Consider the following 10,000-nt stretch of genomic DNA (forward strand, 5'->3'; position numbering starts at 1 on the left):
AATGTACGTGTATGTATTTTTGTCGCTTTCGAATTAAACATAATTGCGTCTTTTTAGGTTTTTTACATTGATGTTAATAATGTTGTTTATAATGGTGCATTTTTTTTTTTCATGTTGTCACTAATATTATTGTGTCAGTTCCTAATATATGTCACTGTATATGTTGTTATTTTTTTTGTGTGTGTGTATATTGTTCGTGATATATCATTGTGTATGTAGTTGCTAATATATTGTTGAGTACGTTAGCGTAAATATCTTTTTTTTCTTTTTTGTTGTGGATGTTTTGTTGTTGGAAGAGGTGAAATTACCAAATGTCATATTCGAAACGAAATAATGCGAGGATTTCTTTATTTATTGTACTTATATATATATATATATATATATATATATATATATATATATACATATATATATATATATATATATATGTGTGTGTGTGTGTGTACACACGCACACGCACACAGACGCACGTACATAGATACATGGTAAGACTTTATATATATATATGTATATATATATATATATATATATATATATATATATATATATATATATATATTTGTGTGCGACTATGTTCGTGTGCTGGTGGATATGGCTGTGCTTGTTCGTGTGTGTGTGTGTGTGTGTGTGTGTGTGTTATTGCACGTGCGTTTGTTTGATTGGAAACACAGAATGTGATTACCTATTGTGGAAACAAGAGAGATGTTGTAAACTTGACCGGAGACGCCTCATCGGGGTCACATTTTGTATAGTTGCCATCTTTCAAAGAGATTTTCATCGTAATTATTTGCATCAATTTTCTTAGTTGGTTAAATCAAAGAGAAATATTTACCTTACTTGTTATTATTTCTCTCTTAATTGTCAGCTACGATAAATAATGGAAATCGAATAGAAAAATTATATAAAAAAACTAAAAATAAAATAATCAGCCTCCAAATATATATGTGTGTGTGTGTGTGTGCGTGTATACATATATGCGCATGAGTATATGTATGTGTGTATGTATAAAGGTATCTATGTATGTATATGTGTATGCATAGATGGATGGATGTTTTTGTGTATGTGTGTATGTGCCTATGTATATATGTATATATATATATATGTATATATGTATCTATTCATGTATATATGTATGTATTTATGAATGTATAAATGTATGTGTATATTGATATCTAAATATATATGTATATACATATATAAACATATATATACAAATGTATATATACATATATATGTATATATATATGCATATATATATAACCACATATACATGTATATGTATATATATATACAGATGTATATATACATATATATGTATATATATGCATATATATATATGACCACATATATACATGTATATGTATATATATATATACAAATGTATATATACATATATATGTATATATATGCATATATATATATGACCACATATATACATGTATTTGTATATATATATACAAATGTATATATACATATGTATATATATATGCATATATATATATGACCACATATATACATGTATATGTATATATATATATATGCACACACGAATCAAAAATCCAATTCAAAAACAAAAGACGAAAAAGGAAAATGTCTGTAGACTAGATTAAATACACCAAGCCTGTCTATCAGAATATAGTAATCAAGATAACAATGGTATTTGTATTAAGTTCATTGAAAAGAGATTATCACAATATTGTCATAAAAATTACATTTTTTTGGCATTAATCAATGTGTTATTGTTATGAACTAGACAGTCATGTAAGAATTTAATGTTAAAAAATGAACCCAGTAAGTTATATTATGTACAAGATCATTTTCAGAAGCAAACCGTTTCATTATTTTATATCAGTAATTATTCCTTAATTTTTAACTAGGTTTCAAATAATTCGTGGAAGCACTAGAATGGCAGGTTATGAGAAAATTCTTCAACTGATCGCTGTCTCTATCAGAAAGTGGCTTGCAAGGTTTGTTCCTTTTTAAATTTCTCCTAAACATTGATTGTCTTCTTCTCATCGGATTTCGAAAAAAAAAAAAAAAGCACCAGTGAAAAACAAAGGGCGATAAAATTAATAAACTTTTCCCATATTTATCTTGTTTTGTGCCAATATCAGTAAGGCTATAGGTATCTATAAATGTATATGCACATGTGTTTATTAATGTATAAATATATATGTGTGTATATATATGTAAATATATATACACTTGTATACATATATAAACATACATATACAAGTGTATATATACATATACATCAGTATATATACATCATATATATATATCTACATATCTACACACTCACACACGCATACACATACACACATAAGCAATCACATATATTTGTGTATTCATTCATGTTTTTTTTATATATAACTACGTTTTGTATTCTTCTCTTGGACGTTTATCACACATAGTCTACTGTAGTCTTCGTGGTTCTGATCTCAGCAAAAGACTATATGCGTATTAGTATTTAACGGGTACATATACATACATATATACACCTACACACACACGCACGCACACGCGCGCACACACACACACACACACACACACACACACACACACATATAGAGATTTAGATTTAGATTCAAAATTGAATATGGTACTTATGTTTAGGCACCAGAATATAGTATGGTATTATCCAAAAACCATTCTAAAAGTGAGGTGATCAAAATAAGCAACACGGATTTTAAAGATGAGTGCAGTACGCACGTTTCATGCTACTCCATTTATTTAAGTAATGCGAGCATTACATTAAATGCAATATGTAGAGCAATCTTCAGCTGCACAAAAATGTAGAAAAATACAGTAGAATAGACATATTATAATTGTGGCAAGCCTGATAGTCTTGGCTCTGTCAAGATGGATTTTTATGTATTCTTCTTCCCACTTGGATTTTAAATGTTGCCACAATTATAATATGTCTATTCTACTCTAATGTAATTTTCTCTATTTTTGTGCAGCTGAAGATTGCTCTACATATTGCATTTAATGTAATGCTCGCATTACTTAAATAAATGGAGTAGCATGAAACGTGCGTACTGCAATCACCTTTGAAATCCGTGTTGCTTATTTTGATATATATATATATATATATATATATTCATACGCTGTCTCAGGCTGAGTTAACTTAAACGTGTGTATGTTGTATATTCAACCACATCACAGATTAAGTCAAGATGCAGGGGGTCATTCAATTGCTTGAACAACCGAATGTCTATTCGTGCACGTGTGAGTGTGTGTGTGCGTACGAGTGCGTGTGTGTGCGCGTGCGATAGTGTATATATGCGTGCTTGCGCGAACGTGCTTGTGCGTGTGAATATGTAATGTATTAATTTCTTCTACTGTTTCGGCATTGTTCAGTCTGTTTTGCAAACGTATTGTAGACGAGATTCTGTTAATTAAACAAGCATGAGGATCTTTTCTTTCTCGTCGGGGATTAACAAAATAAAGAACAATAGCTGAACAATAGAAAAAGCGAAATTTAAATAAATCCACCAAAAAAATAGGAGGTGGTTGATAATCAGAGTTAGACGTGAACTGAAAAGCCTTGAGTCATAAGCGATAACTCCGATTATATCAGTGAGGGAAAGGGATTTTTGTTGGAACACCAGAAGCTTGCTTCGAAACAAATGATCTAATTGACGTGGTCTGACCATAATTGGTTGAAAATATGAGGAGAGGCAGGAAGAGACACGTGCATGCAAGAGTCTAGTTACCGCAGACAATGTCTCCAAGTGCATTAACCTCCCTTTTCTTTCTTCTAGTTCTCATTCAGTTCTTGCCTTCTTTTACCCACGGATAATCATTTTTTCTTTTTTTTACACTCAATATCAACAATAACTACATACATGTGGAACACTGGCTCACAACAAATGAGAATACTATTTAAACTAATTTGTTATTATCATTTAGTAGACTCATTGTTATCACGTGCTTTAACTGCACTACCGAGCGCAGTTCTGCGTGCCTTGGGTATGTGCTGTGGTTTGTTGCGATGCTCTTATTTTCACTGTATTGAAAGTGTTTTACGTAGGATGTGTGCGATGCCTAGCGGTGGTATTTTCTGTATGTTATATATATATATATATATATATATATATATATATATATATACCTGTACGTCCTGGTATTTATGTTATCTATTTGTCTGAATGGTGTTTTTTGACATACCTAATACACCTGCTATCATAAGGATTGTTTGTTTTTAAGCTCCACATTATAGGACTTAAATACATTAACCAATTGATTCTAGATGTTACGAACGGTGAGAATGCAGCACTGTGATGCTTACATGAGGCTGATCAGTCTCTGTGTGCATTCCCATCATTCTTTCATGTGGAATAATTCCCTAGGGTCCTCCACAAGCATCTTCCGCTTTGAGAGAAAAACCTAGGTATTTTTCAGAGTATTGAAACATGGCAATTTTAAAGATTACTATAGCACTTATAGAGATGAATCTTCCAGAAATTTACACTTCACTATTACTATCTGATATACCAGGCATGGCTTTTTGTGTCCCAGAATGCAAACTTCAGTTTCTGAACTGGTTGTGAAGAGTAATTTTCTAAATATAAATTCGCTTTACGGAAAAGACAATTGCAAGCAGTACATGAACATCTTTTCCACCATGTTTTAAGGCAGCTCTGTCCCTTCTAAAGAAGACCGTGCTGCCCTTCAAGAAATACTACTTGGACATTCATCGTTCTGTCATACGATGCCAATAATTCTAAGTCATTATCAGTTGATAATATAGAAGAACGATCGGCATGCAGCATCGGAAATGTAGTTGCCATACTCCTTTATTCTCTCCGTTACAGTTGCTCTACATTTTAATGCTTGGGGTGATTGTTGTTCGTAGATGTTGGCACGTCCTTCGGCGTACAGAATACATAATTTTCAGATGGAGCTTTGTGTGAAACTTACAGGTCGCATAGCGTTCACTGTTCACTCGTCATGTCCAAACCGAAACAGCTCAGCCTCAGTCAGGTTCTTGTTTCTATTGAGCTTCCCTTTAAGAGAACTTTGGGAGCTCAGTCTCTTCAGGTTTAGAATCAAAGTTGTCCTTCAGTTGGTTGGATGCCAACCAAAGCCTTTGAGGGCAGCCTACTGATTCAGTTATGGCACAGATCTCTCTGCAGCACCAGAATATAGTTAACGCTAGACTTGAACGGGAAGTGACAAGGTGTTGCTACGGGCGCAGTAATGCACGAAAGATTGTTTCTAGGAAACACACATCAAGGGATTCAGAAAGTGGGCAGGTAACCTTCAATATACAGAGGAGGTATAGGCGGGATAAAGACATGTACATTTTACTAAATGAGTGTGACGTGAGGAGCAGACCGCGCCATCAAATTCCACACCAATCCATCACTCGTATCTATCTATCTATCTATCTATCAATCTACCGATAGATAGAGAGAGAGAGAGAGAGAGAGAGGAAGAGAGAGAGAGAGAGAGAGAGGAAGAGAGAGAAAGAGGAAGAGAGAGAGAGAGAGAAAGAGGAAGAGAGAGAGAAAGAGGAAGAGAGAGAGAGAGAGAAAGAGGAAGAGAGAGAGAGAGAGAAAGAGATAAAGACAGACAGACAGATAGATAAAGATATACATTTCTTTTATTAGCCACACAGGGCTCAACGAAGATGGGACAAATACAATGTAGAGCTTTTCTTTTTGGGAGGGGGAAGGAAGGAAAAAAAAAAAAAGAAATTGGTGGTGTCGATCAAAAGGGATCGTAGGAAGGGAAAAAGGGGCAGTTCGATAAAAAGGGATCGAAAAAAAAAGAAAAGGAAAGGCCGATCAATAGGGATCGTGTATCACACAGTAATGTTAAAGATATAGATATAGCTACATATATATATATGTAGATATATGTTTATAATATATACGCACATATATTTTTATGTCTGTGTGAGTATTATAATTAGGAGTACTTTCATATATGGTACAGAGTATTATGTATGTGAGGTTGCTTGCATGCGGGTGCATATCTGTGCATGTACGTGGATATACACTCACACGCTCTCACACACGTACATGTTTCACACCCGCCGTTTCCACCAGACTCATTAGAGATATATATAGGTACATTATTAAATTATCCGAAGTTATCCCGTGAAAGGAGTTAGAAAAAAAATTACAAATTTAGCTGCTATTTTATTTTATTATAATTATTTTTTTTTTTTTACATCAGACCACTTTCAGGAGTCCTTGTTACATGCAACAATAACCCGAAAATATATAATCAAATTAATTGTACAAACACGTTTCAGCGGCGTTTACATGGATCATTCTTGAAACGAGAGAGATACAACGAAACTTACACACGAACACAGAGGCATAAAAGATTTCTCGTAAATTTGTCATGTAGATTGTAAAATGACGACTCACAGAGGCTATTGAGTATATAGCTCACAATGATGAATAATTATTTGTTTCTGTGAACGTGTGTATACCATATAAATATTTACGAATCGCTGTATACGAGCATATAAATGTGCACACACACACACACACACATGCAAAAATGAGCACACACACACATATATGTAAAAATGATAATATATTAGCTATATATATGTGTAAATAAACAAAATGCATATACACACTTGAAAATATACGGATATATATGATTGCTGATACGTTTTTTGTGGGTATATACATAGATCTACGTTGGAGATTGTGGCCGGTTTGTATGTATAAATATGTATGCATTCCTATATCTATATACGTTCGTGGTTTTGTGTGTCTGCGTATGTATACAGGTATGTATGAGTATGCGTATATATATATATATATTATGTGTGTGTATACATGCATTTATATATATGTATGTATATATATATATATATATATATATATATATAACTGTATATATATATATATATATATATAACTGTATATACCTGCGTGCCTTCCTATACGCGCACACACACACACACACACACACACACACACACACACACACACACACACACACACACACACACACACACACACACACACGTGTGTGTGTATTTAGATAGGTGGCTATGCATGTTTACATTAATGTATTTGGGGACAAAATATAAACAGCTGGTCTAAACTCCTGAAGTTTTGCTTTGCAACCATTAGACCATTCTTTACCCTGCATTCCGCGGCACATCGGGCAATTTTGGTATAATTTTGGTCTGTGGATAACCTTAGTTTAATGAATAAAATTGGATAAAAAAAAGTGTGATAGATGTCCGTCAGAGCATGGTAATTTTAATCCAAAACTCAAAACCCAAGACGCTTACAGGCAATGTTGGATCTTGTAAATGGATCTCAGACCACGTAAATATATTTTAATTCAAATAAGAATGGATATCTACTATTAGCTTTGGGCATCTTTAATATGTCATTCACAAATCATGAAAGAAAATCTAAACGCTTTCATCAAGGATGTGCCAGTAGATAGTTAAAAGAATCTGTATATTGATCTGGATATGAAACTAGCAGTAATTGCTCTTCCCTCCGACAATTGTAATACGTTAATGGATTTATAATATTTTAGCTTTTATAACCGCAGTTGGACGTATAGAGGCTGGAACAGAGTAAATGTGTGTATACTTATATATATATATATATATATATATATATATATATATATATATATATGCGTGTGTGTATGTGTACGTATGAGTGTCCATAAAAAATGCACATTTACGCACATATATATATATATATATATATATATATATATATATATATGTACATACACATACATGTATACATATGTGTGTGCATGCATATGCGTGTGTGTATATCAGTGTGTAGATATGTTTATATGAATACATACATATACATACACATGTACATGCTTGCATATATATATATATATATATATATACAGAGAGAGAAAGAAATAGTCCATGTGTACGTGCGTGTGTAGCGGAAATACTGACAGAACGAATGAGAGTGAAATGCTATAATGCTATAAGGATACAAATTCGAATGTATACAGCTGGCTAACATAAATCATGCAACCTGAGACTTCGGGAGAAATGCCTAATAAATGGTAACTGTTTGAGAAAATCGTTAGTATTCAGCGCTATCGTAGGATCATGCAAATGAGATGTACCTAAAATGAACTGAAATTTAAAAATCTGTTTCGCATGAACAATCATCTACGGTCTTGCAGAAATTAATATTTACGTGGTAAAATATAGCAATACATTACGAGCTGGCAGAAACGTTAGGACGCCAGGCGAAATGCTTAACGGTATTTCGTCTGCCGTTACGTTCTGAGTTCAAATTCCGCCGACGTCGACTTTGCTTTCGGGGTCGATAAATTAAGTACCAGTTACGCACTGGGGTTCATGTAGTCGACTTAATCCCTTTGTCTGTCCTTGTTTGTTCCCTCTATGTTTAGCTCTTTGTGGGCAATAAAGAAATAAGAAACATTCATATATACATACATACATACATACATACATATCCGCGTGTGTGATGTGTGTTCTGTTCGGATATGTGTATTGATTTATCTCTGCATATTTTCCTTTAAACTTATGTGAGACTATTGTAAGTTTTAATTACGGATGTGTGTACGTATGCGACTGCTTGAAACGCACGCATAGAAGCGTCCATTTTGTTGCTAGACATTTGCAAGGAGGCGTGTATTTGCGGAGTTGTGTGTATGTATATATATAAGTGTGTGGTAGTAACATCTATCTATGCATGTATTTGTGCATATCTCATGCAAGTTGATGCATGTATGTCAGTATATCTATGCACGTTTGTGTGTGCTTGTGTTTGTGAAGGAGAGAAAGAGAGAGGGGCGGGGAAAATCTTGCACGCGTGCAGGAATGCTTTCGATTTTAAATGCCAGCGAGGTGGGGGAGTTTGTTCACTGATAATATACCGGAGGGGACATTTAGAGACAGAAGACGATTTACAGCTAATATAATACACAACATGGGCAAGGAGAACAAAACCAACACCGCCACCACCACCATCACCTAAAACAACAACGAGAACAACAACCTCAGCAGCATCATCATTAACATAACAGCCACCATATGAACAATATCATTGATTGGAGTTCCAGTATAAGCATCATAAATGAAATGAAATTGAGAAGGGATGGGCATTATAGCCATAAACAACAGTCAACAATAAAAACCTCAACAACGACAGCGAATTGCAACAATAACAACTGTTGCTAATTATAGCAAGAATGACAAGTATGAGATGAGCTACAACAACAATAATAATGACAAGGACAGTAGTAAGAAAAACAATAGCAAACACAATATTGCCAACTATATTGATAGTAACAAAAGATAGAAACCAGCAACTGCTGTAAAACATGATATCGATGACAACAACAGCAACATCAACAACAATAGCAACGATTGCAACAGAACCAGTGGCGGTGACGATAACAAAAAAAAAACACAGAAAAATATAATAGGGACATGAGAAATATTCTTTTCTACTCGAGGGTGCTAGTCGATTAGCTCGACCTCAGTACGTAACTGGTATTTAATTTATCGACCCAGAAAGGATGAAAGTCGACCTCGGCGGAATTTGAACTCAGAACATAAAGACAGACGAAATACCGCTAAGTATTTCGCCCGGCGTGCTAACCTTTCTGCCAGCCCGCCTCCTTAGGACATGAGAAATATTCTTTTCTACTCTAGGCACAAGGCCCCAAATTTTTGGGAAGGGTGCCAATGATTAGATCGACCCAGGATGCAACTGGTACTTAATTTATTGACCCCGAAAGGATGAAAGGAAATGTCGACCTCGGCGAAATTTGAACTCAGAACGTAACGGCAGACGAAATACCGCTACGCATTTCGCCTGGCGTGCTAACGCTTCTGCCAGCTCGCTGTCTTATGTAATAAATAGCATTGACAATGCTATTATCTAAATTGTAATATATATGTAGGTGCATAATACCCATATCTATCTACTTATCTCGCTATATATATATGAATATATATATATATATATATATATATATATATATATATATATAT

General features: G+C 34.0%; 1 long non-coding RNA gene across 1 annotated transcript in view; it reads left to right on the forward strand.

The window, feature by feature from the left end:
- LOC128250469 (uncharacterized) overlaps nt 1–10,000 on the forward strand; it is an 88,393-nt gene that overhangs the window by 49,228 nt on the left and 29,165 nt on the right. Inside the window, exon 2 of the long non-coding RNA XR_008266484.2 lies at nt 1,878–1,967. This is a non-coding gene — a long non-coding RNA (uncharacterized LOC128250469). The remainder of the gene's footprint in view (nt 1–1,877; nt 1,968–10,000) is intronic.

This window comes from Octopus bimaculoides, chromosome 21, assembly GCF_046866305.1.
Source record: "Octopus bimaculoides isolate indiv1 chromosome 21, ASM4686630v1, whole genome shotgun sequence".
In the NCBI taxonomy this organism is placed as follows: domain Eukaryota; kingdom Metazoa; phylum Mollusca; class Cephalopoda; order Octopoda; family Octopodidae; genus Octopus; species Octopus bimaculoides.